At 38.4% G+C, this 27,132-nt stretch overlaps 1 pseudogene; it reads left to right on the top strand.

Annotated features, from left to right (window-relative positions):
* The first annotated feature begins 1,096 nt into the window (after positions 1-1,096).
* Positions 1,097-23,498, top strand: LOC119809589 (annotated as a pseudogene).
* The last annotated feature ends 3,634 nt before the right edge of the window (positions 23,499-27,132 follow it).

Here is a 27,132-nt window from a genome sequence, read left to right as displayed (position 1 = left end):
AGAGAGAGAGAGAGAGAGAGAGAGACAGAGAAGGAGAGAGGTCTATGTGTATGGTGTGTATGTGTTAGTGTGCATATATATCAGTGTGACCATACATACACATGTAAACATGTATGTTGAAGCCAGAGCTTAACATTAGGTGTCATTAGGTTTTCTCCTTAATACATCTTACCCTACTTTTTGTGACAGGGTTTTTCAGCAAACCTGGAGCCTCCCAATTAATCCAGACTGGCAGGACAGAAAGGCCCAGGTCCACCTATCTTTACCTTCCTAGTGCTGGGATTATAGGTGCCTGGCTTTTTTTGTGTGTGTGTGTGTGAGATTTGTGTATCTGTACTTAGGTCGACAAGTGCTCATTCACCTAACCATCTCCCCAGTCCTGATGTCTGATGTTTGAAGCCAGAAGAAAATGATGTCTCAGATTCAGAGGAGCAAAAAGAAAGAATCTGCATCTTTGTTAAAAATTTTTGTACTTCTAGGGCTGAACAGATGCAACAGTGCTCAGATATTTTGGATGAGGGTGCAATTTCCTTACATTTTTCACCGATACAAAGGCTACTTCCATCTGGATGCAATCTCACACATGGCCAGCAATAAAACCTTCCCACCAAGCTAGTATCCCTTAACGTAGTGAAGCTGACATTGAAATTTACTATCACATTAATTCATGTGAAAATCCGGGAAAGTAGATGGACTGAAGATCTCCTGTGAAGAACAGTGCAGCTTCCTTTCTCACATTATTTCTCTCTCTCTCTTTTTTGGTCTTTTCAGTTGTATGGATGTGAAACAAACATGAATATGTACAAATGTAATACTTACACTCAGATGTAGGTAAAGACGCAGACACAAGACGCAATGCTGCAAAGCAGAACTTCAGGCAGTATTCCTCTGCATGCTTTGAAAGTCCGGAAGCAGATTCCCTCTGTTTGAGGATGTATTGGGAAACTTCATGAAAGTTATCAGTTTTCAACTAGGATGTGAAGATGACCACGCTGGACAATGTGCTCCTTCCTCTTGGGTGGATTTACAAGTGGCAGAACTGGAAGCTGTCTTGTGCTTGCACTTGGGAGGATGGTGTAATACTTCCATTCTGCTTTATGATATTCATTCAGAACCCTGGGTTCAACCTTAATTGTTTTGTCTTCAGATAAAGTCCAGAACTTAGGCCACGAGCACATTTTCATGAATTTGTGACTAGTGAGAGGCTTTGAGGATAATCTTAGGTGTTTTCCTGGGAAATTAGCTTATGATTGTCATTATTGGAGATTTTAGAACTGGAACCTGGCTTAATGAGTAACAGATATGTCAATAGGATCCAAGTAGAGAAATGACAGAGGAGGCAGACTCTTACAAGCTAGTAAATGGGCCTGTAAAATGTTCACGATACATGTCACTTCAAAATGCTGTCATTGACTGGATTTCTCAAGGTCCCTTCAGTCACAGTTTAGAGAATTGTGTTGGAGCAGTAAAGAGGATATTGGAGTTAAAGGACAAGTTAAATATTAACTCATCTATTCATTTATCAGCTTTGATTAAGGAGGGTGTAACAGAATGTCCCATTGAAAGTGAGCTGCAGAGACAAGGTAAAGAACAAGAGGGCATTTGGAAGACCTGAAAAAGATCTCCTCATTTTTTAAAATATCATTTCAGGGCCAAAGCCAGTGCTTTGTGACAGAGGCTCCCAGGGATCCTTACTGGTGCACATTCTCATGGTGTGGATCCTATACCTGTATTCTGTGAGTTGTACAGATGACTGAGCATCGGATTTGGCTTCTAGTGAGCTTATTTCTCGCCAAGGTTCTTTTCTTGGAGGCTTCAAAAATATTAACTATGGGTGCAATGGGTGAGTATCTGCTGCAAATAGAATCTTGTAAGACCAGGACACTTGGGATGACATGTCTCATAAAAACAGCATGTACTGGATCATCTATACACGAGATTTCATAGCTAGGCTAAGATCAAATCTGAGGGAAGTCATATGGAGTGTGCAATGTGGTGCTTAGTAGGGACTGTACCAAAGGGTGGTGATAAAATAAATATTACATTGAAATAGCATCCAATGTAGAAAGAGCAGAAGTAGACTGAGTGGTGTTTTGTAAAGAAGACAAGAAAGGCTTCTCTACTAGGACTTAGGTTGTAAGTAGACAGGAGGCATATTATTCAAAGTTATCAGTCTATTCCTCCAAAAAAATGGAGCAGTGAGCATTTCCAGATTTTTTACTGGAGGAGGCTAACATATTTGATTTCAAAAGAAATTCTCTTTCATCTGTATAAGCACCCAGTCACTGAAGTTTGCATGCCAGCAGGCCACCATATTATTCAAGGAACTGTCATGCTACTCTTACTAAACAAATGTTCTGGCTCTATTGTTTGTTATGGGGCACATGATAATTTGTAGGACTCAGGGACATGATCACCAATAACAGTACTGTTTGGAATACATATTAGTACTAAGTGCAACTTTAAACCCACATATAGGTTTTGTGAATACATTTTTTTCAAATGATCAACTTGTTTGCATTCAATGTTGAATATGTGTGACCCAAAGATTAAGGCAGGAAATGACACATATAATAGGAAGACAGAGTTGATTAATGTGTTTTCCTATATAATCTCAGTTGGACACCTATGGGTGCCAGTAAAGAGTCAAGACTTTAGCAAAAGTAAACTTCAGCCTCCACAAAGGAAAATAGACCACTAATTTGCAATCTATGACCTCAACACAGTTGTAACAGCTATTCCCCAATGCCAAGTTGTCAGGAAATAACTCACGTGTTGTTTTGCTCCATGACCTCTAAAATTAATGATTCTTAAAAGTAAATAAAAAGCAAGTGAAACTGGATGGCTTACTTAGGTTATTTTGCAGTACTTATAAGGAAGAGGTTTTCATTCTGAAGCGAGTATGATTCTGCTCTTATAAACTGGCTATGTCTTTGCTTATTCTGTAGAATTGCTAAGGAGTTTATATAAATTAAGGTATTTTATCACTAAGCCCCTTGTGTATACATTTGTGTATCTATCTGTAACTCTGCCTCCTTTAGCTGTCTAATCATAAGGGAATGCTGTAAGCATTTCAACCTTGGCCCAAATCTAGTGTTTTATGGCAGAGCTATGACATTATGGATTTAACAATGAACAGAAAGTTCGTTGTATCCTGTCCTATTCACTGCTCCTAACTATCTCAATAAGATGATAATTTAAAAAAATCATTTATTATTATTGCATGAATATTTTACCTGCATGTATGTCTGTTTGGCAACCATGTGCCCAGCCCCTGTGGGGGTTGTAATGAGGCTTCAGATATACTAAAACTTGATTATAGGCAGCTATGAGCTTCCATGGGGGTGCTGGGTATTGAACCTGAGTCCTCTGGGAAAACAGCCAGCATTCATAACCACAGAGCAATCTTTCCAACTTCTGACCCCTCCTTTGTGGGTTTTGTTTGTTTGTTTGTTTGCTTGTTTGCTTGCTTAGACAGAATTTCTTTGTGTAGCCCTGTCTGTCCTGGAATTCATTCTTTAGAACATACTGGCATTGAACTCACAGAGATCAGACTGCCTCTGCCTCCCAAGTGCTGGGATTAAAGGCTATGCCATAACCATCTGGAAGATGAGAGTTTTATGGAAAGCAGAAGTTTTCTTTTAACTGCTGTGGAAGTAGTCATCACACAGGACAGGGGACAGAGATTTAGATGTACTACTAAGCCCTTTCTCAGTGGCAGGGGTAAGACATTCAGAGATTTTCCCTAAATTTCTAAGAGATAAATATTAGGAATTGAAGTGCTGACTCGAATCCCCAGGGGGATTCTAGTGGGCCCTACTGTGTTTTACCTACTTTCTCAACATTTTTGAATATGGATGGGTATTATAATTCTGTATTTTATGGTTCAAATGTAATTTGTGTTTTATTTCTTTTGGATAATAGAAAGTAAAAGTTTGAAAGTGTGCTCGTATGAAAGGATGATTGTACTCAACTTTTCTCAAACAATAGTGTGTCACCCTTAAATTGCTTTCAGGGTTGGAACCTGAGGACCTCAGTGCTATAGCGAAACACAGAGTTTAGGCATGGGCTTGAACCTTCTGCTCGGCTCTCTAAAGAAGAAAACAAGGATCAAGGGCCTGGGCAGGGTCTTTCAATCCTATGTCTCACCCTTCTAATGTCACATAAGTAATCCACACACATTTTCTAATGATCATCTTCATAGTGGGACATGGCCACTATTTTTAAAAATTCTGATCCCATTTTCTACCTGCTTTTAAAAATATTTCTTTTCTTTTCCAAGATTATAATTAACTATGTTCCCTTTCCCTTTCTGCCCTCCAAACTCTCCCATATACACTTTCATGATCTCTTTGAAACACATGGCCTCATTTTTCATTAATTGTTGTAACATGCATACATGTATGTGTATATACACATGTACTACTAAATATAACCTACTCGGTCTGTATAGTGTTACTTGTATGTATGATTTTAGAGATGACCATTTTGTATTGGATAACCAATTAGTGTGGTCTTTTCTAGGGAAGCCTGTTTCCCACTCGCAGTATTTCTTAGTTGCATCTGTTTTTATTGCAGCTGGTTTTGTTTGTGTTTTGCTTTTTTCCTCTCTCTCTCTCTCTGTTTGTATGTGTGTATGTGTACATTGTGTGTGTGTGTGTGTGTGTGTGTGTGTGTGTGTCTGCAGGGTTGAAGGCTCCTGGGCTTTCCCACCTTGACTTTACCACGTGTATGCTGTTGTTCTTGTTCAGCACATGTTTAGGTGTTCCTGCTGCTGACATAATCTCACAGCAAACTCCATGTTCCTTTGGCTGTAAATTATCTTGTCTCGCATTCTGAAATGATCACTGAGCCTCAGGTGAAGAAATTGCTTCATCTATCTCCTTTTGTCCTGTTTCTTTTATGTAATGAATGGAAAGATCCCAAGTTTTTGTTTGTTTGTTTGTTTGTTTTTTTGTTTTTTCGAGACAGGGTTTCTTTGTAGCTTTGGAGCCTGTCCTGGGACTAGCTCTTGTAGACCAGGCTGGCCTCGAACTCACAGAGTTCCCAAGCGCTGGGATTAAAGGTGTATGCCACCACCATCTGACTAAATCCCAAGTCTTGATACATTTGCCCATTTTGAAATCCTCAGGAAGAACGGCTGTCTTACTGGACAGACTTGTTCTTATTCTATGAGAACGGGAGCAGGAAGTCCAAAGTGTAGTGGGCTTTTATCCATGCTGTGTTATTTCAGACAACACAAGTGGGAATGAAAACAGTGGTTTTTAAACATAAAGCAAAGAAAAACCAGCCCACAAATTACAGTCCCAGAGAACCTAAACAACAATAAAGACCCTAAGAGAGACATACATAGATCTATTCTACATGGGAAGTAGAAAAAGACAAGATCTGCTGAGTAAACTGGGAGCATGGGGAGGCAGGTAGGGGAGCAGAGAAAAATGTAGAGCTCAATAAAAATCAATAAAACAAAACAATGATTCACTCACCATTCCATTTCCCTGACTTCTCCTGCTCTGCCCTAATGTAAACATGGTGCTTTTAGCTCTCCCAGTCATTCTGCCTTCCCAGCCTTTGTTATACAGCTTCCATTTCTTTTCTTAGTTCATCTTTCTCTGCTTCAACTTTGGATTAAAAACTAATGTTCTAAAGAAATTGTGGATAAAGAAGCTATTGTTATAATGATAAGTATAAATTTCCTGAGGATCCCTGGATTGTTGGAGAATTTATTTTGCTCCAGCTTCTCATGTGTCTGGTGTTCTTCACGACATCCCATATGTTGAGGCCTCATGGTGATCCTTAATGACTTTATTTCAAAGGATGTAAACTCAGGTTTAAGAAGAGAAAGTTAAGTAAAAGCTTCATACTCTTCTTTCCCATGAAAATTTCTGTCACTTAAAAGTTATCAGCCTCATATTGTTATGTATTTTACTTCACTGTGGTAATTTTTTTTAACTCAATGACTGTAGTGGTGGGAAGACACCGTGGGAACTATAAATGTAACACAGGATGAAGAATGTCTAACGTCCAAGCAGAGTTGTGTGGTGGCAGCATTTATGGTGTGACTTCTACCACGATCCTAACCACGGAAGGCTTTTATATCTCAGGGTAGGAGCTTGAGGATTAGAAAATTTTAAGTAGGAGAAACAGAGATAAGAAAGAATCACAGAGACATAGGACAGAAATGAGAGAGCAATTTAGCAAACACTGAATGCTGAATTCACCGGTGTTTAGTTTCCATGCACATTTATACCCAATTCTAAAAGGGAAAGAATACAAAGGCTGCTTTAACATGATACAAAGCACAACTTGAACAGTTATTTGCTTCAATACTTAAGACATCAAGTCATTAATTCTTGAGAAATACATTCTGTTGTTTAGGCAGTGAACCCACCCTAGACCTTATATCCTGAAGGCAGCTACTCCCTAGGTCAAATCTCTTAATTCTAAAGAAGGAGCAGAAGTATACTTGAATGCTCTGGCCTTTGGTCAAGGTAGAGTAGATTTACGTGTCTGAGCCTTCTTAAAGTCCAAAACACAAAGCAACCACACCCTAGGTTAAGGTGTGGTAGCCACACTTGTTAATAACTTTGAATAATCTAAAACTCTCTGACCTTCAGACAAGTTGGAAAAGGCTCACGTTTTGGGGCATCCACAGAGTAGCTCATTATGTCAAGCATGGGAAACTTCAGATTTGTAAAATGCTTTTCTTTATTTTATGTTTATGAGTCTTTTGGCTCCACATATAGCATATAAAATGTGCACCAATGCCTGTGGAGGCCAGAAAAGGGTGTTGGATTTCCTGAAAAGAGAGTTTCAGATGTTTGTGAGCCATCATGTGAGCACTGTGAACTGAACCCAAATCCTCTGTGAGAGCAGCAAATGTCTTAATTGCTGGCCCTCTCTTCATGCATGGTCTTCATGCCTTTGGTGGAAAATTACTACTGGCCAGACCTCTGGGTTCTCATCCTGGATATCACCTACACCGTAATTGAGAACATGGAAGAGCTGGTTTCGCTCTATGGATTGTGAGGCTTTCTGTGTCTTTACACTTACTTTTGGATTTCTTCATATCATTCATTTATGTTAATCAGAAATCTTTTCATTGTTCTCCAGAAAAATGAACTTCTGTTTTATTTCTAGGTGTAAGCCATTATAGAGTGATGAACCATGTGTCACAAATTCTTCAAGACCATGGCCATGATGTGACCATTCTGCTTTATGAAAAGGTTCCCATCCCAGGTACTTTTAAAATCAATTATTGCATTAAATCACTTAATTAATAAATGCTAACTTTTGATAAAAGTTGTGTATTTGGTCTTATTTAGAGATAAATCATGCTGTGTATGTGTGTGTGTATGTACAGGTTTTGTAGCAAACTATGTTTGCTACATTAAACTATGTTTTCTTTGCCTCCTATGACATATTTCTGTATGTTACTTCGTGGTATAGGTTGACAATGACTGGAGTATGTCCCCTAAACCTTAATGTTCTAGAACCAAAGGCATTGAACATTATTGAGTTCTAAGAAGTAATAAAAGCTGATTGACTTATGAAGGTTTACACTTTGAAAGGAATTACATTGTCCTTCCAGGTGTGGGTTATTTCTCTGTGGAGTAGGTGTTTATAAAAGAAAGATCCTTTCCTTCTCTGGTCTCTTTCTTCTCCTTTGTCTTGTGGTTCTTGTATCTACCATGCATAATGCACATCACCTTCTGTATTGGGGTGCAGTGAAATGGCACCCCTCAAAGGCTATTCACACAGCTCCATGCTGTCTTAGACTGTCAATTTTTATATCTATGAGCTAAAGTATTTTTTAGATTTATTTTTATTTTCATTATGTGTATTTTGTGTGATTGTGTGTATTTATGCATATATGTCCAAGTGTCTAATGAGGCCAAAACAGGTGGTTGGATCACCTGCACCTAGAGTTAACAGGCAGTTGTGAGCTGCCTGAAGTGGTTGCTGGGAACTGAAAATAGCCCTCAGTAATACACACTTTTAATTGCAGAGCCATCTCAGTAAAATGTTAAAAATACAGGTTAACTTATATCAAGTATTTTATTATGACAACAAAAATAGATTAAATTACTTGAGTGTCACTCCCAGTCAGCACTACACATGATTACTGATCATTTGAGAAATTCTTACGTCAAATATGTCTGATTGTAGTGTTGAACAGACATGTTCTGCCATACTGAGGGCTTTAATTATCAAGAATTGCTACACTCAATGTCACACAAATCCATATGTATTTTTTAATGAGAACTACAATTTAAGAACTATTTTCTAGTGGCCATTATATTTATGCACAAATTTTAGGATGTGTGATTAAGAAGACCTCAGATTCTTGAAAAATCAGTGGCATCCCCAAAACTCTGCATAGTGATACAAAAAGTTCTTTGTTTATTGAATACAGAGAATCATAACCAAACTGAAGACAATCATCAGTCACTGCTGATAGATTAGGACACAGGAGTTCAGAAAACTTCACTTCTTTTTTTGGATATATTTTTCTATATTTAATTGTCCTTATTGGTCTGGTTTTATAACTGCAATTCATGCTCACCCTATTTTTTTTAGTCCCACAACCATTGATCTATTGCTCAAAGCTGTAGACTCTCTTATCCTTTATCAAGCTATGCGCAAATTTCTCCGATAGCAAAGGACCTGATCTCTTTTCTTCATAGATTCAAGTGTTGCTGATTTCAGATTTCTTTTGTCTTTTATTTCCTCCTTCTGTTCTCTCCCCTGCAACTATGTACTCCTACTTGCTACCAGTGTGTTCTTTTCTTTATTTTTCTTTCTCTGAGGTTTCTGAGATGTGTCAAGGCTGTTCTGGAACCATCGTTGTTCTCAAACTCAAGCTTTTATTTTGTCTTCTCAACTTTTTGGATTATACGATGAGTCACTAGTCCCAACTCAGAGGTCCTTTCTCCATCCATAAGCACTGCACATTTCAGATGTGATAATGGGTTTGTCTTTCCTTTTTATTTCCCTGTAGAAGTTAAGTGGATTTATCAATTTAGAAATACCATTACAATAACATTTTTACCAACCATAAACTGAAACTTCTTACTGAAACATTTAAACATTATTTTTTTCCCTCTAGATCACTTTTGTTCTGTGATTATTCAACGTGATAAACTACATGACAGACATCTTGAAGATGTAAAGGTTTCTAGTTGATAGTACCAGGAAGGAGGGTTTAATGTTCTGACCATATACTTCTTTGCCATCCTATAACAAGCTTCCTGACACTCACTTTTGACCCATGCATATCTATCTGTCTTCAAGACCTGGGATTCGAAGACCTTAAAGAATGAGGTAGACTACAGTCTAATGTTGTAAAAAAAAAACTTAACTTCAGTTTTTGTGTATTTTATATATAACAATGAAAGCAATGATCCAAAGAATGTTGTTTAGTTCAGAAAAACAGGATCAGAAAAACCATGTAAATAAATGCCAGTAGGCACTTACAAAATATTAACAGAGCAGCCCTTTCTCAGAATTTTCTCAGGATAAAGCAGTTTAAGAGTATACTATAGATTATATCTGGGAAAGCACAAAATCAAGACAGAAGATCATATCCTAATCAGGTTACACTGAGGACAACATTAAGCTATCATTTCAGCTTATTGTGTTCTATAGCTATGTTCTGATACTTAACAAGTATAGCCATGTCCTATAAACTGAATTTAAATGTTTATTGCAGGAGGCAGGAAATCATATCCAACCAAAATCTGGGGAACAAAATGAACTTGAGGTAAAGCCCCCTTGCCTCTCTCACACTTCCACAAGGCATTTTTCACTATGCTTCATTCCTTTGGCCATATTTCAACACTAACTGTAAATTCATCTCTCTCTCTCTCTCTCTCTCTCTCTCTCTCTCTCTCTCTCTCTCTCTCTCTCCTTCTCTCTCTATTTATCTAACATTTAGAGAAAGGTTCTCATGTATCCCAAGCAGGCTTCAAAAGTGCTTTATGGTAAATAATCACCTTGATTTTCTGTTCCTCCTTTCTCTACTTTCTGAGCTCTGGGATAATAAGTGTACCACATATTTTGAGTTTGTATGTGGTCCTTGTGATCTAATATAGGACTTTGTATACCCTAGGCAAGTACTGTAACAACTGAACAACATATCAATACCTGTCTAACCCACATTTTACTAGCCAAATGTCTCAAGTTAGATGGTGTTTCTGTTTTTGTGATACTAATCTAATACCATCAATGATCCTCAGTGATTTGCTACAAATATTCAGGCCAGGACATGTTTGTATACATGTTCTGACTGACCAAACACTCTTTAAACCATGTAGTAGGGTGTTTCTTCTTTGTTGTGGTGGTTAGTTAATTAGCAGGTAGAGCAGATATGATGAGGTCCCTAACTTCTAATTCAGTTTTTGATTAGAACCTATCTCTAGCAGCATTGTGCACATTATCAGAGGAAGAAAATTTATAACAGTTTCATTCACTATGTAAGGTGAAGTTGATTCAACAGAAATTAAAATACACCTCTATCCTTAAATATCAGAAGTCTCAAGAAGGCAGACAGAGAGACAGGCAAACAGATAGGCAGAGAGAGAGAGAGAGAGAGAGAGAGAGAGAGAGAGAGAGAGAGAGAGAGAGAGAGAGAGAGAGAGAGAGAGAGATCACAGGGAGTAAATAACAGTGTTAAGTGTTTGAAGCCTATAGAAACTCGTCTGTATTGGACATATCAACAGTTGAATCAAGAATAAGGGCATAGAGAGGCACAGAGAGGGCCATGTGTGACCCCTGGATAGTATTTCACTTGACTGACTGTTTCTTACATCATTGCTGAACTGAGGCCAACAGTTGTAGTAATAGCCCGTCAGGTATCCTTTCTTTATAGATTTAAGAACAGTTCAAACTGAGTTTTTAAATAGAGATAGTTTGGGCTAACCTTCTCTGATTTAAACATCTTTTCAAATAGATTGTATTTGATGAAGGCTCAGTTTCCTTCCATTTGGGGCAGCATTGTTACCTATGTTAGAGAGGGCCCACAGCACTTCCTTTTTTGTCAACTGACTAAGTGATACGAACTTTAGTATTTGCTAAATGCACAACCAAGCCCATCATGGAATGTTGCTGGAAGTACTTTAATATGTAAGTCTATGAATACTTAGTCTTATTGAAGATGGGTCATTCGTTTTTTTTCTAGTTTTACATTTGGTGACATTGAAAGGCAGAGATGGTGCCACTTAAATACAGTGACATATTCTGGTGTCGGAAACTTTTGCCTTAATGCAATTATTAATGATTCTACCAGTCAGATTCTCCTGATATTAATGCTAATTTAGAGACACAAAATGTAATGCAAGTCCTTTGTAGTTTTCTCTGAACATCTTTGTGTATGCTCTTGTACAACACTTGATCCACACTCAGTTCCTTCTTCTGATTGTTGCTTGGCTTCCCTTGGCAATGATGTTTGTCTTTCTAAGCTTCTCCTATTAACCACTTCCCCCAGAGAGACCTACCCAGAATCATCAAAGAGAATGGCAATTTTGAAAGGTCCAAGTCTAAAATCAAGTTTGAAGTGAACCATTGTTTGTGTTTCCATGATGCTGTGGCTGCTTCTTCATGCAACCCCTTTAATAGCATTTTTTTTAGCTAAAGACATGGAATCACTAGGGACAGGAAGGGCATTTTCCAGGATGCTCTGTGACTGCTATCGGTGTTGTATGGGCATAAGCATTCAGTTAGATCTATTCATCTGGATATATTTTGTATGGGGTATCCGTCCCAACACTTTACTATGCGTACCACTGATTCATACACATACAGGTGAGAGTCCTTCTGCTGAGGAGAATGAACCACAGTTTGTCCTGCAATCTATAATCATGACTTTGTCTGAGATTCAATGTAGGTTTGCACTGTGTCACATGGTGTAGGAACAATGAAAAGGAAGTTCTAATCCTATATTCTCTCATCAAATAATAATTATTGAAATTCTCCAGTTAGGTTCATGTGAGGATTCTGTTTTTGGCCTAGGTCTCTTGACTTGAAATTCTTATCAAGAACATGAGAGGATGGGTTGAGCTTTTTTTTCTGGTAAAATGAGAGATATTGCTTGAAATTTCAGGAGTCAAACTTCAAAAGTGGAATCATTATTCATTACACAAGAGTGCTTAGATGATCAGTTTAAGCATGGTGGATCCTTTCTTCCTCCCTCCCTTCTTTTCTCCTTCCTTCCTTCCTTCCTTCCTTCCTTCCTTCCTTCCTTCCTTCCTTCCTTCCTTTTTACCTTCTGTTCCTTTTTTTGACTTAGCATTTTGACTAGAGGTAGAGCCTTTAAATCTGATCAAACAAACACTGCAAAATCTCTTTGAGTGGTGATATTATGATTATGATATAACAAATAATCAGAGTGCAGAACTAAGTCACTAGCTAGCCATAGTGGCCAGGCAATGGTTGCACACACCTTTAATCTAGCACTTGGGAGGCAGAGGCAGATGGATCTTTGTGAGTTCAAGTCCACCTTGGGTTACATAACACTGAATCTGTCAAAAAAAAAAAAAAACAGAGTTCACAAAAAGATGATCCCAGCAGTTGGGATCAGATATCTTTATTCCGAGCTCTAGGGAGGTGGAGACAGGAGTGACATGGTTGACCAGAGGGTGGAATATAAGGCAGGAGGAGAGACATTCAGGCATTGTGAGGATTCCTAGAAGCAGATCCAGACTGAGATGCAGTCAGAGGATTTGTAGGGACAGGATCGCCCTTTAGTCTGAGTGCTGACAGTGGTAAGAGCACCAGTGGCTGCCGCTCTGCTCTTCTGATCCTTCAGCTTTCAGCTCCTAATATCTCACTCTGGGCTTTTATTATTAAGACCAATTAGAATTCGTACTGCATCTTTCTTCTGGCACATTTTTAAAATCCAAGTGCTAAAATGCCTAAAGAATAAAATTTTGGGTTGAAACCAATTAGGGTCATTAAATATGACCCTGGCACAAAAGGAAAGAAAAAAAATAAAACAAGGACAAAACATGAAAGGAACAACAAAAAACAAACAAGCAAATCAACACATTGCCTATTTCATTTTAATTTTTCTATGAAAAGCAGAGACTCTATAATCAAACTGACTTGTAGTTTACTGCAAACCCTGACTCACTATGACAAGAGTCAGTGAATCATTTCAGACTATTTTCCTTTATTCTTCATCACTGGTAAAGTGAAAAATAGTAGCTGTGTCTTTAAATGAAATCTGTTGCTGGAAATTTTCATTACTGAAGACTGTATAAAAGTTCTTGACTTGGTCTCTGGTGGCACACACCTTTTATCCCAGCACTCAGGAGGAAGAGACAGGTGGGTGTCTGTGAGTTCAAGGTCAGACTGGTCTATAGAATGAGCTACAGGACAGGCTCCAAAGCAACAGAGATACTCTGTCTAGAAAAACAAAAACTAAAAAAAAAATCGAAGTTCTCAAATTATTGTAAAATCTCAACAAGTATTATTTGATTGCAGAACTGAATGGATTAAAGGAAGAGCAAACCACTGAAGATCAAAACACAGTTTCCACAAAGATGTGAAACTGAGTCAATTTTTTTTATCACTGAAATAATGTGTGGTATATTGTGATATGTTTAAATATTACTCAATTGGTGTTTTCCTAGATTTAAAAAAGGAGAATATGTCATATGAGATTATAACCTGGTGTCTACCTGAAGATCAACAAACAGAACTTGATAATAGATTTTCTCTACTTATGGAAGAATTATTTATTGACAGGTAATTTGTTTCATTTCTTGGAACCAAAGTATTACTAATCCAGTCTTACACATGGGTAGATGATAGTTGCATGATGCTTAGACTGAGTTTAAGAGAAAAGATGAGTGGGTAAATTCATTGATGTAGGGATGGATTTTCTTTGAGTGGTGCATGGTAGATGACTGACAGCAGGATCAATGATGGGATATTCTCTAGAAAGTGGAAGATGTGACTTTTAGACCTTCTTTTCTGCATGCTACTTGTCATCTGCTCATGTCCTCTCAATGAAGCCAGCACAGTCACTGCAACCTCTCTATTCAGGGACAGAGGAGCCACCTTCTTCCATGAACTTTGTCACCTTCCTACATACAATTCCTAATGGAGGAAGCTCCATTGCATGTGCATATGTCATCTGTCATGCTTTGGTCCTATTCTATTAAGCTACTTTAAAAGATTTCCTTTCCCTCTATTTTGTTGAAAACATTTTTTTTCTCACAGAATATATCCTGATTATTGTTTTCTTTCCTTTTATTCCTCCCAATATCTCTCCTCTCTCCTCCCACCCAGGTCTACTCTCTTCCTGTCATTCATTAGAAAACAAATAGGCTTCTCAGGGATAATAATGACAAAATACAAAATTTAAAAGCAGAAAACAAAAATATCATATCACAGTTGGATAAGAAAAAAAGGAAAAGAACTCAAGAGAAGGCACAAGATTCAGAGACCCACTCTTTTGTACACTCAGAAATCCCATAAAAATACTAAACTGGCAGCATGTATGTGTGTGTGTGTGTGTGCTGCCTTAGTGTGTGTTGCAAGTTCATATGAGCTTTGCTCATGTTGATTCATAGTCCCTTATAGTTTTGGTGTTTCCATTCCTTCGACTCTTTCATTCTTTCTGTATGTTCTTTCTCAGTTTCCTGATCTCCAAAGTGAGAGATATGACGGATACATTCCATTTAAGGTTGAATATTTCAAGGTCTCTTACTATGCATAGTGCCTGGCTGTGGGTCTCTATATTTCATGACATCTTCTGCAAGAGGAAGCTTCTCTGGTGGTGAATGAGCAAGTTACTGATCTACTAGCTTAGCAAAATATGTTTAGAAGTCATTTTATTGATGCATTTTGTTTTGCTTTGCATTTTAGGGCAGTAGTATTTGTTTTTTCCCTAGGTTCTTGGGTTATTTAGTTTCAGGTTCTTGATTATCCAAACAGTGTTGGGTATGAGTTTCATCTCATGGAGTGGACCTTAAGTCAACTCAGTTATTTGTTGCTTCCAGCTTGTGTCCTCCTGCCTTATGTTCCTCTCTGCCCAGTCATGTCACCCCTGTCTCCACCTTCCTAGTGCTGAGATTAAAGATGTGTGACTCCCAAATACCAGGATTAAAGGTGTTTACCACCACTACCTGGCCTCTAGTGGCTTAGTTCTGCACTCTGATCTTCAGGCAAGCTTCAATTTTAAAACACAAACAAAATACCGCTACACAGGATGACATAGCACACTTGTGCATCTTCCCAGGTTGCTTATCTGGTAAGCATTGAAGTGAAAGATTCATCAATAGGATGACTAAAGTTTAGCACAATCTTCAATGGAAGTTGGAGTCAGTAAGAGTCATGTATTCAGATAAAAATCTTCCAATCATACTTTTGTTTTCCATTAGAATTTTAAATGCATATATAAAAATTGGTTTTGTTATAGATTTTAAAGAATATGAGCCACTATCTTTTGTTCTAATTTGCCCCCTTCCTTAAACACACTCTTCCATGTCTCCTAATCACTTCCGATGTTTTTTTATTTTTAAGTGCTCTCATGACCTCTTTTCTAATTATCACCTAAAAAGACAAGATCACACAAACACACAACACATCAAAAATACATGCACACACAGTTAAGTTTAGGTATCACATAAAATAGAAAAAAATAAGTGTTTTTTATATTATAATCTTATGTTTGTCTAGTTGTAGAATACTTTCATTGAATTTAACATTATTTTAAACTGTATGTAATATCTTCCCAAAATATTTTTGCAGGTTCAATCATCACATTATTGTAAAGATATATAAATACTTTGCCAACATATGCAGTCACTTATTAAGCAGAAAGGACATCATGGACTCCTTAAGGAAAAAGAACTTTGACCTCCTATATTTGGATGCAGCAGAACCTTGTGTTTTCTTGATTGCTGAGAAACTTGAAAAACCATTTGTGGCCTTTCTTCCCATGCTATTTAGCTCTATTGACTTTGGACTCCCTAGCCCCTTGTCTTATGTTCCAGTGTATGGTTCAAGACTAACTGACCAAATGGACTTCTGGGGCCGAGTGAAGAACTTTCTGATGTTCTTTGATTTCTCCATGAAGAAAAGACAAATACGTTCTCAATATGATGCAACCATCCAGGAACATTTTGCAGAAGGCTCTCGGCCAGTTTTGTCTGATCTTCTACTAAAAGCCGAGCTGTGGTTTGTCAACTCTGACTTTGCCTTTGAGTTTGCTCGTCCCCTGCTTCCCAACACAGTCTATGTGGGAGGCTTGATGGACAAACCTGCCAGGCCGATACCTCAAGTGAGTGAAACCTTAGCCCTCAGTTTATCTTTAATTCAATGGCTTACAGTGCTTAGGTGGTGTCTTAGTTGCTGTGAGGAGACACCACGGCCACAACAACTTTATAAAGGAAAACATATTATTCTGTTGGCATACAGTTTCAGTGGTTTAGTCCATTATCATCATGGCCCAAAACATGGTGACATGCAGGCAGGTGCTGAGGAAGGAGCCGAGAGTCCTACATCTTGATCAACAGGCAACAGGAAGTCAGCCGGGACAATGGGTATAGCTTTAGCTTAGGAGATTTCAAAGCCAACTGTACACTGACACACTTCCTTCAAGAAGGCAACACTCAATCTAACAGGGCCATACATCCTAACAGTGCCACTCTCCATGGGGGCCATTTTCTTGCTAATTGCCATAGGTGGAAATTGTCACTTGGCAGGCATGTCCTGAAAGGAAGTGCTCTAAGGCAAGGTAGGCACTCTGAGAGTCCATTGTAGGGTTGTGAAAGGATGGTGGTAGAATATCCCAAGCTAAGGTTGAAGACTTGGCTATATAGTAGAATGTTTGAGTTTCTTTTGAACCTATGTATTTCTGGCTTTGGTGGAATAAGTCATTTAGTTAGTATTGCTATTTCCCATTGAATTTTGAGCTATATATGTAACAAATATAGTGAATATTCATACATATAGTATTTGTTAAGGAGGCAGGCTCTTCATCATGAAACAGATAACACTTTCACAAGGCATGTACCTAGATAGAACTTACCAATAGAGACAAGAAGAACTGATTGTGTTATTTAGTGTTCTTAGCCTACTGAGCCCTTTGTACTCCATCCAGTACTGCAAACTATCAATGCTGCATGTAATCTGCGTGTTCAATATAGACTCAGGGTCACTACAGCTGAAAATTTGAATGTACAGAGAGCTAAGGATGTTTGATTGTTGGTTAGTTGTCACTGTGGGGTTCCCTGTCCTATGCTGGGAATAATGACCTCCTTTGATTTTATACAGTGGGGGCTAAAATGCTGAGGTGATGAAGGTAATGTTTTTACTACTTTCAGCTCAAATTAAAGAGGGTATGGATTTTTCTTTCTGGTTCCCTTGGGTACCGAGTGCGTACCCTTCCTTGCAGTGGGTGAGAAGTGTTTGGGAATAATTAGTAAGGTATATACTTATATTATTTTAGAAGGAGGAAGAGATTTCTTATTTGGGCTTTGGAGAAAAATCCCAAGTTGATGGGATGTCTATGTGACTGACAGAGGCCTCACCTTCTATACAGATGACTCAGAAATTGGCACAGAGAGATGATGGAATTGATAAGGAGAAAAGTGGGAAGAAATATTTTTAAGGAATACTTGACTAAAGCGTCTGGAATCTACTCTGTGGGATGTTCAACTACATGTTTCATAAAGAATCATGGGGACGGGGCTGGAGAGATGTCCCAGAGGTTAAGAGGACTGACTGCTCTTCCATAGGTCCTGAGTTCAATTACCAGCAACCACATTTTGGCTCACAGCCATCTACAATGATATCTGGCGCCCTCTTCTGGCAGGCAAGCATACATGGAAGGAATGTTGTATACATAATAAACAAATAAATCTTAAAAAAAAAGAATCATGGGGAAGATAAATAAACTCTGGTGGTTTTCAATATGAGGAAAAGCAGACTCTGTATCAAAACATTCACAGAGGATCAAAACCTATATATAGCACACTTAAACACTATGCAAATATTATTTCAAATTTGTGAAACAGTTTTTACTGTGAAATATGTCATATATGCACAAATATGATATAACAATAAGAACAATAAGTTAGAAATTTAAATAAGAAATAGATTTTTACTGAAAACTGCAATTCTACAGTTGTATAATGAGAAGAATATTCATATAAATTATCACCTTGAATATGACATAGTTTATATAGAACGATTAGAAGTATATAGAGAATTCTTTGAATTTATTTTTTTAGGTCATTTTGTGTGCCTGAGTGTTTGCATGCATACAAGTTTATGCATCATGTGCATGGCATATCTGGCCCCAGAAGAGGGCAGAAGAGAGCACTGGATGCCCTGGAGGTAGATTTGCAGGTGGCTGTGATCTAAGTGTGGGAACTGAGCTGTTGTCCTCTGGAGGAACAGCCAGTTCTCTTAGCTGCTAAACCAAGTCCCAAGTCCCAAGTGGTCTTTCCAACAAGAACAGAACATGTGTTCTCTAATGCACATTCCTTGGTTTATGCCTTAGATGATACACAAAAAAGCAACCCCAATAATTTTCAAAATCTTGAATTAATGCAAATATCTATTATCACAGTGGGATGAGACAGACATCAACAGTATGTAAAAAGAGACAACACAGGATAGTAGAACCAGTGAGACTAAAGGAAAAATCAAGAGGCACATTTACAAATGTTATATATCAAGGAAAAATGAGACAAAACACAATGTAATAATGTAGAATAATAAAAAATGAGACTTAAGATATAATATGTAGATGTTATTATCTTCATTAATACACACAAGTTACTTGTAATTGAGAGGCTACAATTCTATATAAGGCACAGGTAACAAAGAGAGGACTGAACAGGGTGCTATTGGAGAGACGAGGTTTAAAAGAATCACAGTGTTGATAACTGAAACAATAAACTGAAAGATTAGAATCAATAAAATCAAAACAGCAGTTTGCGGACAAATTATTGGAGTCACTGAAATGAAATTGAAAATAAAAAATAAATAACAATAAAATAAATAATATAATAAAATAAATATAAATAAATAATAAAACAATAAAATAATAAAAGTAAATAAATAAAAAGAATAATAGAATAATTAAGTTCTAAAATGGAAAATTATCTGCTATTAATTAAAACAATAAAGATGATAAAGGAATTATACAAACATGATATATCATCAATTTAGTTATCTACATGAATTGACAAATTCCTGTGTATGTTTGTTAACACAACTAACTCAAAACAGAGAATCTGAAACTGATGGGATTAAATTAGACTGAAATAATTAAAAAATCTTTCATTTAGAATGCCTGATATAACATGGATTAATTGGTAATTAAGCAAAACACTTAAGAATTAATGCCAATTTCTCTATAAATGTTTTTGGCAGTTCCACAGGACAGGTGACTATCAACCCATTCTATGAAGCTATCATTACTCTGTAATCAAAGCTAGAAAACAATGTCAGAGTAGAAGACATTATGCAACATAGAAAGTGAAGAAATTTTGTATGCTATATTTCTAGCAAGATTATAAAATAATACAAATGTCGTCCAAAGGAGTTGTGAAAGAAAATGCCGTGAATAATCAGTTTATGCTGAGTTTATACTTTAAGCAGTAGAAATAAGTTACTCAAATAAAATCTTGTTTATAAACTGGGCAGTGGTGGCACACACCTTTAATCCCAGCACTCAGGAGGCAGAGGGAGGCGGATCTCTGTGAGTTTGAGGCCAGCCTGGTCTACAAGAGCTAGTTGCGGGACAGGCTCCAAAGCTACAGAGAAACCTTGTTTTGAAAAACTAAACAAAAAAAATCTTGTTTATGTATTTGCTTGGAAGAGCAATTCATAAGAGCACAATGGTGAAGTGATGACTGATAAAATCAATGCAGTCAGTGTTCAGAACACAGCTGTACAGGCTCTATGAGAGGAATTCTATCAAACCAAACACAAGCAACTAAACATGGGCTTACTCAACACCTGACCTGGTTTCATGTCATGGCTGCCTTGTCTTTCACAAACCACTTCTTTTGACATCTTACCTTTATGTTTTTATCTAGGACTTGGATGATTTTATCAGTACGTTTGGAGACTCAGGTTTTGTCCTTGTGGCCCTGGGCTCCGTAGCATCCTTGTATCAGACCAAGGAACTTATTAAGGAGATGAACAGTGCCTTTGCTCGCCTCCCTCAAGGCGTGCTGTGGACGGTTAAGGATGATCATTGGCCCAAGGACGTCAGAATGGCCCCAAATGTCAAAATCATGGACTGGCTTCCCCAAGCTGACCTTCTGGGTAAGCACCTCCTAGACCTGTTACTTTATTACCATTTATGTGTATTGGGACTTAATAGATCACTAATGTCTGAGCACTTGGGCATGTAGAAGAAACGTCTGCTGATATTTAAAGATAGGTCTCTAGCAGGCAGGCAAAAGCAACTAGAGTTCTTGCGGAAATCAGGCTTGCTCTAGACTGGATAGCCGCTATTTCCTTATCCTTCCCTACTCAGACAGGCCCCAAGTACCTAAACAGATAGGTAGTCTTGAATTATCAGAACTCCAGACTGATCCCTCCAACCCAATCTTGAAAACCCTGTGAACTTGGGGCACATGCCACTATTTTGCTACTATTCTCACAATGATGTGAGAGCTGCTTCACAGGTTTGGAGACACACATATGAATGTAAGCATGCAGACACATCTTGGTTGTCTGGAAAGGGCTGAAAACTCAGACACTTACAACATTAACGCTGTGGTTGTGAGGATGTGGAAGCTGTTTGAGAGCCAACCAGGGAAACCTTACAATATGATAAGGAGACACTGATTTCTTGAGCAAAGGGAAATTCCCTTAGCCACCTCTACCATCCTCTTTAGTAAAGTTCTATTAAAATAGAGGAGAAAATACACAGAATACAAGATTCATAAGGGACCAGATGTGAATAGCCAGAGAGAGTTGAGGTTAGAAAAGTTAAGAGGACATATCCATGGAGAAGGTGAGGATGAGCAGGACAGAGATGCCTGGTTTGCCACTCTCCATGTATTCTTCCTTATCTAAGTCCCTGATTTTTTTTAGATTGAAGTAAGGCATCTCTCTGCCTTGGGAAGACTAGATTTTGTATCCTAAACCACTGCAAATCTCAAAGGAAAAAAAATCAGTAAAACCATTCTCTACAACACACTGGTATTTCTTGGGTCTGCTGCCTTACCTGGTATCTGAAACTTTCACAGTAAAATATTGGACCATTTTTGTATTTTGCTACAGCTCATCCTAATATTCGACTTTTTGTCACCCACGGTGGAATGAATAGCATCCATCCAGCATGGAGTACCCATGGTGGGGATTCCCTTCTTTGCAGACCAGCCTGAAAACATGGTCCTTATAGAAGCCAAGAAAATTGGTGTTTCTGTTCATGTAGACACACTCAAGGCAGAGACATTTGCTCTTACACTGAAGGAAGTCATAGAAGACAAGAGGTATGCAGCTCTATGGGGTTGGGGTTGCTTACACTGAATGCAGGCCTAACACTAAGGGGTCTGTGTAGTCTGTTTATCAATAAAACTGGAATTCTGTGGGGTGTGGTAAAATACATGTGTGATACTTGAAGTCCTAATTTCCCTTTGCTATTATTCTTAATTTTAGATGAGGTGCTAAGAATACACTTCTACTTGATGTGGTGTGATGATTTTTTTCCACACAAATTATCTTTATGACGTCTTATATTTTGGGTACCTTTCATTGAATTCCAGTTGAAGCAGGAGAGAACCTTTGTATGTTTTTAATATAGATGATCTTGCTTACAGTTCAGGAGGATAGTCCATGACCATCCAGTTGGCAAGTGTGGCTGCAGGGCACCGAGGCAGAAAGAACAAGACTGGGCCTGGTGTGGGTCTTTTTAAAGACCTCCAGTGACAAACCTCCTCCAGCAAAATCACAATTCTTAATCCTAACTAAACAGTCCACCAACTGGAGCAAACATTCAGATATCTGTGGTTGTGGAGCCATTGTTTCCTCAAACCATGACAAGGACCTTCGCATGTCCTTACTGCAGTGATCTCCCCTCCTCAGGGTCTTTGTGTGGACCTCACAGGACAGTCTCTCCAATGTTGTCCTCCTAGGAGATCATGTACTTGGCTGTTATTTTTCTGTACTTGTGCTCAGTCATCATACAGTACTTTCTCTTTGACCCTGTACTAGATTGTAATGTCTTAGTCATGTGTGTTATCACTGTCTGTCCCACACTAGCACACAGAAAGCCTGCACCACGAGGAAGCACTGACTATCTGTTCCCACTCTACTTCTAGAGCCAAGGGCAGGCCTGTTATAAAGGAAAATTTCACAAAGATAAAATAAAGTAGACAGGAACAGAGACAAAAGCAGTTGACCATCTACACAATAATTTCACAAACACCAGGACTAAATACTCATGCTTCAAAGTCCTACTCATATAATCAAATATATATCCTGTTCATACGTTCAAATATATTTAATGCGAATACTACTTCAGTATCATAGCTGCAATCCTTACAAACATAGTAAACATAGTTATTTTTTAAAAATTTCCCTTCAAAGTTGAATTTTGATCCCTCTGTATAAGGTTTATCTTTTAGCTTCTTGTTGTACTTTTAATGGGGACTCAGGTAGACAGTGTTAAGTGTATGCCAACAATTTTGTTTGAAGCTGGGTATAGACTAGAAAAAATGTGCGTGCGTGTATGCCTGCGTGCGTGCATGCGTGCGTGAGTGTGTGTGTGTGTGTGTGTGTGTGTGCGTGCGTGCGTGCGTGTGTGTGTGTGTGTGTGTTTATGTTATAAGGTCTGAAGAACTGGCATAGCACATTGGTAACACATTTCTCTGTGTCTGCCCTCAGGTTCAAGACTGCAGCAATGACTGCCAGGGCCATCAGGCGCTCCCACCCCTTCACACCTTCCCAGCGTCTGGTGGGCTGGATTGACCACATCCTACAAACAGGGGGAGGAGCACATCTAAAGCCCCATGGCTTTCAACAGCCATGGCATGTGCAGCACCTGCTGGATGTCCTATTGTTCCTGCTGGGGCTCACTCTGGCCACCTTGTGGCTGCTGAAGAAAGTGCTGGGCTTGTTGCTCAGTATCCTGGGTGTGGCTAGGAAAGAAAAGAAGGCATAATGTTAAGTTTGACCTGGGGAGGATGTTGGGAGCTCTGGCTCTTTAAAGGCTTCCCTGTTCCCTAGCACAAGGAACTCCCAGGGTTCTCCTCTTTCCCTCTTCCTGCTGGTGGAGCTCCAGTTGTCCTCACTATTTCCTGTCTTTTTCATAATCCTCATACAGTACATTGACTGATGGGGACTCAGCATTCCCTGGCTCCCCTTGCTCTAGTTCAAACCTTCTTTTCCCGGTCACTATTTTTCTTCACTCATTTCTGCCATTAACAGTGCCAGAAGAGTGTCAACCTCTCTGACTTCTAGTCTCTGACCTTACTTCTCCAACCATTTGAGATTAAAAACCCTACATTTGACAAATTCTACTGAATCTTGTAGTTTTCATACTTTTTTAATTTTTATTTTTTGGTTTTTTGAGACAGGGTTTCTCTGCAGCTTTTTTAGAGCCTGTCCTGGAACTAGCTCTTGTAGACCAGGCTGGTCTCGACTCACAGAGATCCGCCTGCCTCTGCCTCCCGAGTGCTGGGATTAAAGGCGTGCGCCACCACCGCCCGGCTTAGTTTTCATACTTTCAAATCTCTTTAGAGTTCAGATTGCCTACAGTACTCTGTTCTACTGTTCCAGTTATCCTGTTAGTCAGGAACAGCCATTCCCAGGATGTAATAGCCTAAAAATGACAACCTATGAATGACGTAAATACATTTTCCTGGATAATGAATAAAATAACAAAATGAAATTAACAGAAAATTTAATGGTTGGGAGAAATAATTTTTTTATATGACTGATATGATAGACTTATTTCCTAATGTGTGATAAATTTAAATAAGAAGAGAAGAGCAACTACAGTCTGTCCACTTATAGGAGTAACAGCTATATGTAAAAGAGAATCAACCTGAGATTTATAAATTGATACAGAATGAACTTTAGTGTTGTCAAGTAAGGAGATACACAGAGAAGTGATAAATATAGAATGTCTTATTTTTTCAAGATGGTAGGAGATGAGGGACAACAAAGAATATGAGAACATTCTTCATGCACTATTATTTTTGCAAACAAGTGTACATGGAAAAATCCCATGAAGGATCATGTAGAGTGTGTGGATGAGGGTCCCGTGTCACCATTCACATTGCACACAGGGATTTGTAGGTGTTCTAGCATTGCACATACAAGGCTTGTTAAAATGTAAAAAGTAGTTAAATCGGACCAGGACAGGCTCCAAAGCCGCAGAGAAACCCTGTCTCGAAAAACCAAAAAAAAAAAAAAAAAGTAGTTAAATCTTTAAAATACATACAGAAATGAATGCACTTCTTCTCACCAGCATTTTTATAACCGTGAAAAACAGAGCAAAACAAAAAAGCTAATACAATGGCAGTTGAGAAAGCTGGATTACACCATGAAATTGTCAGATTACAGACAAATATAATTGCAAATGACCTTGCTGTTTATTATTGGTATTCATAATTTTGTGGATTATCATTTGAGAATGCGTTAGTTTTACATTTGTTGAGATATTAAATAAGTAAATCATTTGATAATATTGAGAGGTTTCATAGCTACTATAAGGAGAATTCAAAATAGGAATTTAAGAAAAATAACAGGGTTACCATAGGGGCTCATATTTCAGCTTAAGGACTGAGCCAAAATTTATAATTTTATTTGGTAAAAATAGGAAGAACTCAACACAGAGGTATAAATATGAGATTGCTATAGTCTTAGTTATCCTGTTGTTCCCTAGATCTGACCAACAGAAAGATAAACAATAAAACATCAGTCTTTTGCTAGCAAGAAGTGAACCTAAGAAACATGTTCCAGTCTCTAAATATCATTTCCCATGAAAAGGAACAGAGATTCCTTGAAAATATGATTTAAAAATCCATGTCCTGCACAGCAGCCCTGCCCCCCAGTCTGTCTGATGTCATTCCACAAAAGCCACACCCGACTTCCAGACCCCACCATTCTCCTGCCCAGTGTGCTCTGCTCACATATGACACCGAACTGACAAAAGCAGTCACCATGGTGGGATCGCATCCGAAAGTACCAGTATATAAAAGATCAAGGCAGCATCTCAGCCCCAAACCTCTCAGGTCTATAGATGTGATTGCCACTGAGAATTACCTGGAGGAATACCAGGATGCATAATTTAAAAGAAAATTATAAAGTTCCTCAAAACTCAGGGAATTTAAAGGAAATGCAAAGAAACAAAACAACAAAAAATAAGAAGAAAGAACTTAAGGAGAATAAACATCTGAGTGATGCCCAATAACAGCCAGGCACAGATGGAGGAGGAACTAGAGGGACCCCACTCCTCAACGCTGAACTATCAGCTGATGACACAGCCCAGGAGAGGGGAGTGATTGCCTTCTGTTCCGGTGGTGACTCCATCAGTCCCCAATATCCAATCCAGTGGTTACACAGATAACCCTCATTAAACTGAATTAGTCATAAAACAAGAGCCAAGGCCACGAACCTGGGAAAATGACTGATGGAAGGAGGGAACTGGAGGAAGATAGGGGGATGCTGGGGTAATCAGACTGCATCAAGTAGATGTAGGAAGTTGTAGGAAGATGTAGGAAGCTAATTTAATTGATAAAAATATGCTTAGTGTAAGAAAGTAGCTCTTTGTGGAAGACTGATTTCCATTTTGAATGTTTTGAATATGAATACTTTTTATTTCGTTCAACAATTTGATTAACCAACCTTGATTAATTTCAAGGTTGTGCAGAGTGCTGTGACGGGGACTTTAGGAGATGTAAAGATAAATGAGACTCCTCCTGTACCTCTGGTAGCTCCCAGTTGTCTTTCATATTTACAGATCAATTCACAAACCCAGAGAACCTAGACAACAAAGAGGACCTTAAGAGGGACATATATGGAACTAATCTACATAAGAAGTAAAAGAAAATAAGGCCTCCTGAGCAAATTGGGAGCTTTGGGATCATGGGAGATGGTAGAATGGGGCTGGGAGAGGAAGGAATGGGAGCAGAGAAAAATATATAGCTCAATAAAAATAATAAAATATTTTTTAAAAGGCAAGGTTCATCTTTCATTGGTGGTGCTTGTTGTTTAAGTGGTCAGTACTTACAGATTAACCTTGCTAGCCTCATAATTTCCCTTGATAAAGGTAAAATGACAAGCTCCATGTACTTTAAGTGGAATGTCTTGTGCTATGTGAAGATGCTCTGACTACTCTGGTATGGAAGTGGGAAGAGCACTGGATCCCTGTTCTGTCTGCACCTTCTCTTCACTTCTAAGTACCTCCTTCTACTTGAAGGACCCCCTGAAGTGCGTCTGACTCAGGAAGAGATAAAGCAAGCAGGATTTTGAGCAGGTGGTTGTTTTCTTGCTCCTCATACATTTCAGAAATCACCTCAGCTAATGCTGATTTTTTTTAAAAGGAATCTTTCCATTTGATGTCTACAATAAAATCTTAAAAATTAGTGATCTTAAAAATCAGTGACCACTTTTTTGCTCTGAGAATACAGATCAGGTAAACCACATAAGAGAAAATGAAAGGGAGGTTTTTCTAGAAAGCTGTTCTCCTAGTTCTTTGTATGATTCCAGAATGGAAGGAACCTCGTGTGGGAGTATGGAGGGAGGTGGATGTCATAGATACTCAGAGCAAGAAATATGGCTTAGAAATATCCACCACAGCATCAACTAACTGGCCTGCTTTTGCTTTGCCAAATGTATTGCTAAGAACAATTATGTAGTGAATGCAGAAGAAAGAATTAAAATACATAATCCAATATTAAAACAAGACGAAAATGTGGGAAAGGTATCATCTCGGTTTGTGAATGTAGAAAAGCTCTGAGGGCATTTCCTATAATCACCTCTGCTTGCTTCTAAAGGGTGTGGTTTCATGCCTCACCTGGCAATAAGCCATTCAGGCAGTCAGCCTTGTAGAACGAGGAAAAAGCGGCTGAATCAAATTAAGACAATTTACCAAACGTTTCCTTTTTAAACGTGGGAGATCAGTTTTGAAGCTGTGTTAGAAACCAA

Source organism: Arvicola amphibius, chromosome 3 (assembly GCF_903992535.2).
Source record: "Arvicola amphibius chromosome 3, mArvAmp1.2, whole genome shotgun sequence".
Classification (NCBI taxonomy): Eukaryota; Metazoa; Chordata; class Mammalia; order Rodentia; family Cricetidae; genus Arvicola; species Arvicola amphibius.
Note: the sequence above shows the minus strand (reverse complement) of the source record. Positions and strands in the feature narration are given on the sequence as shown.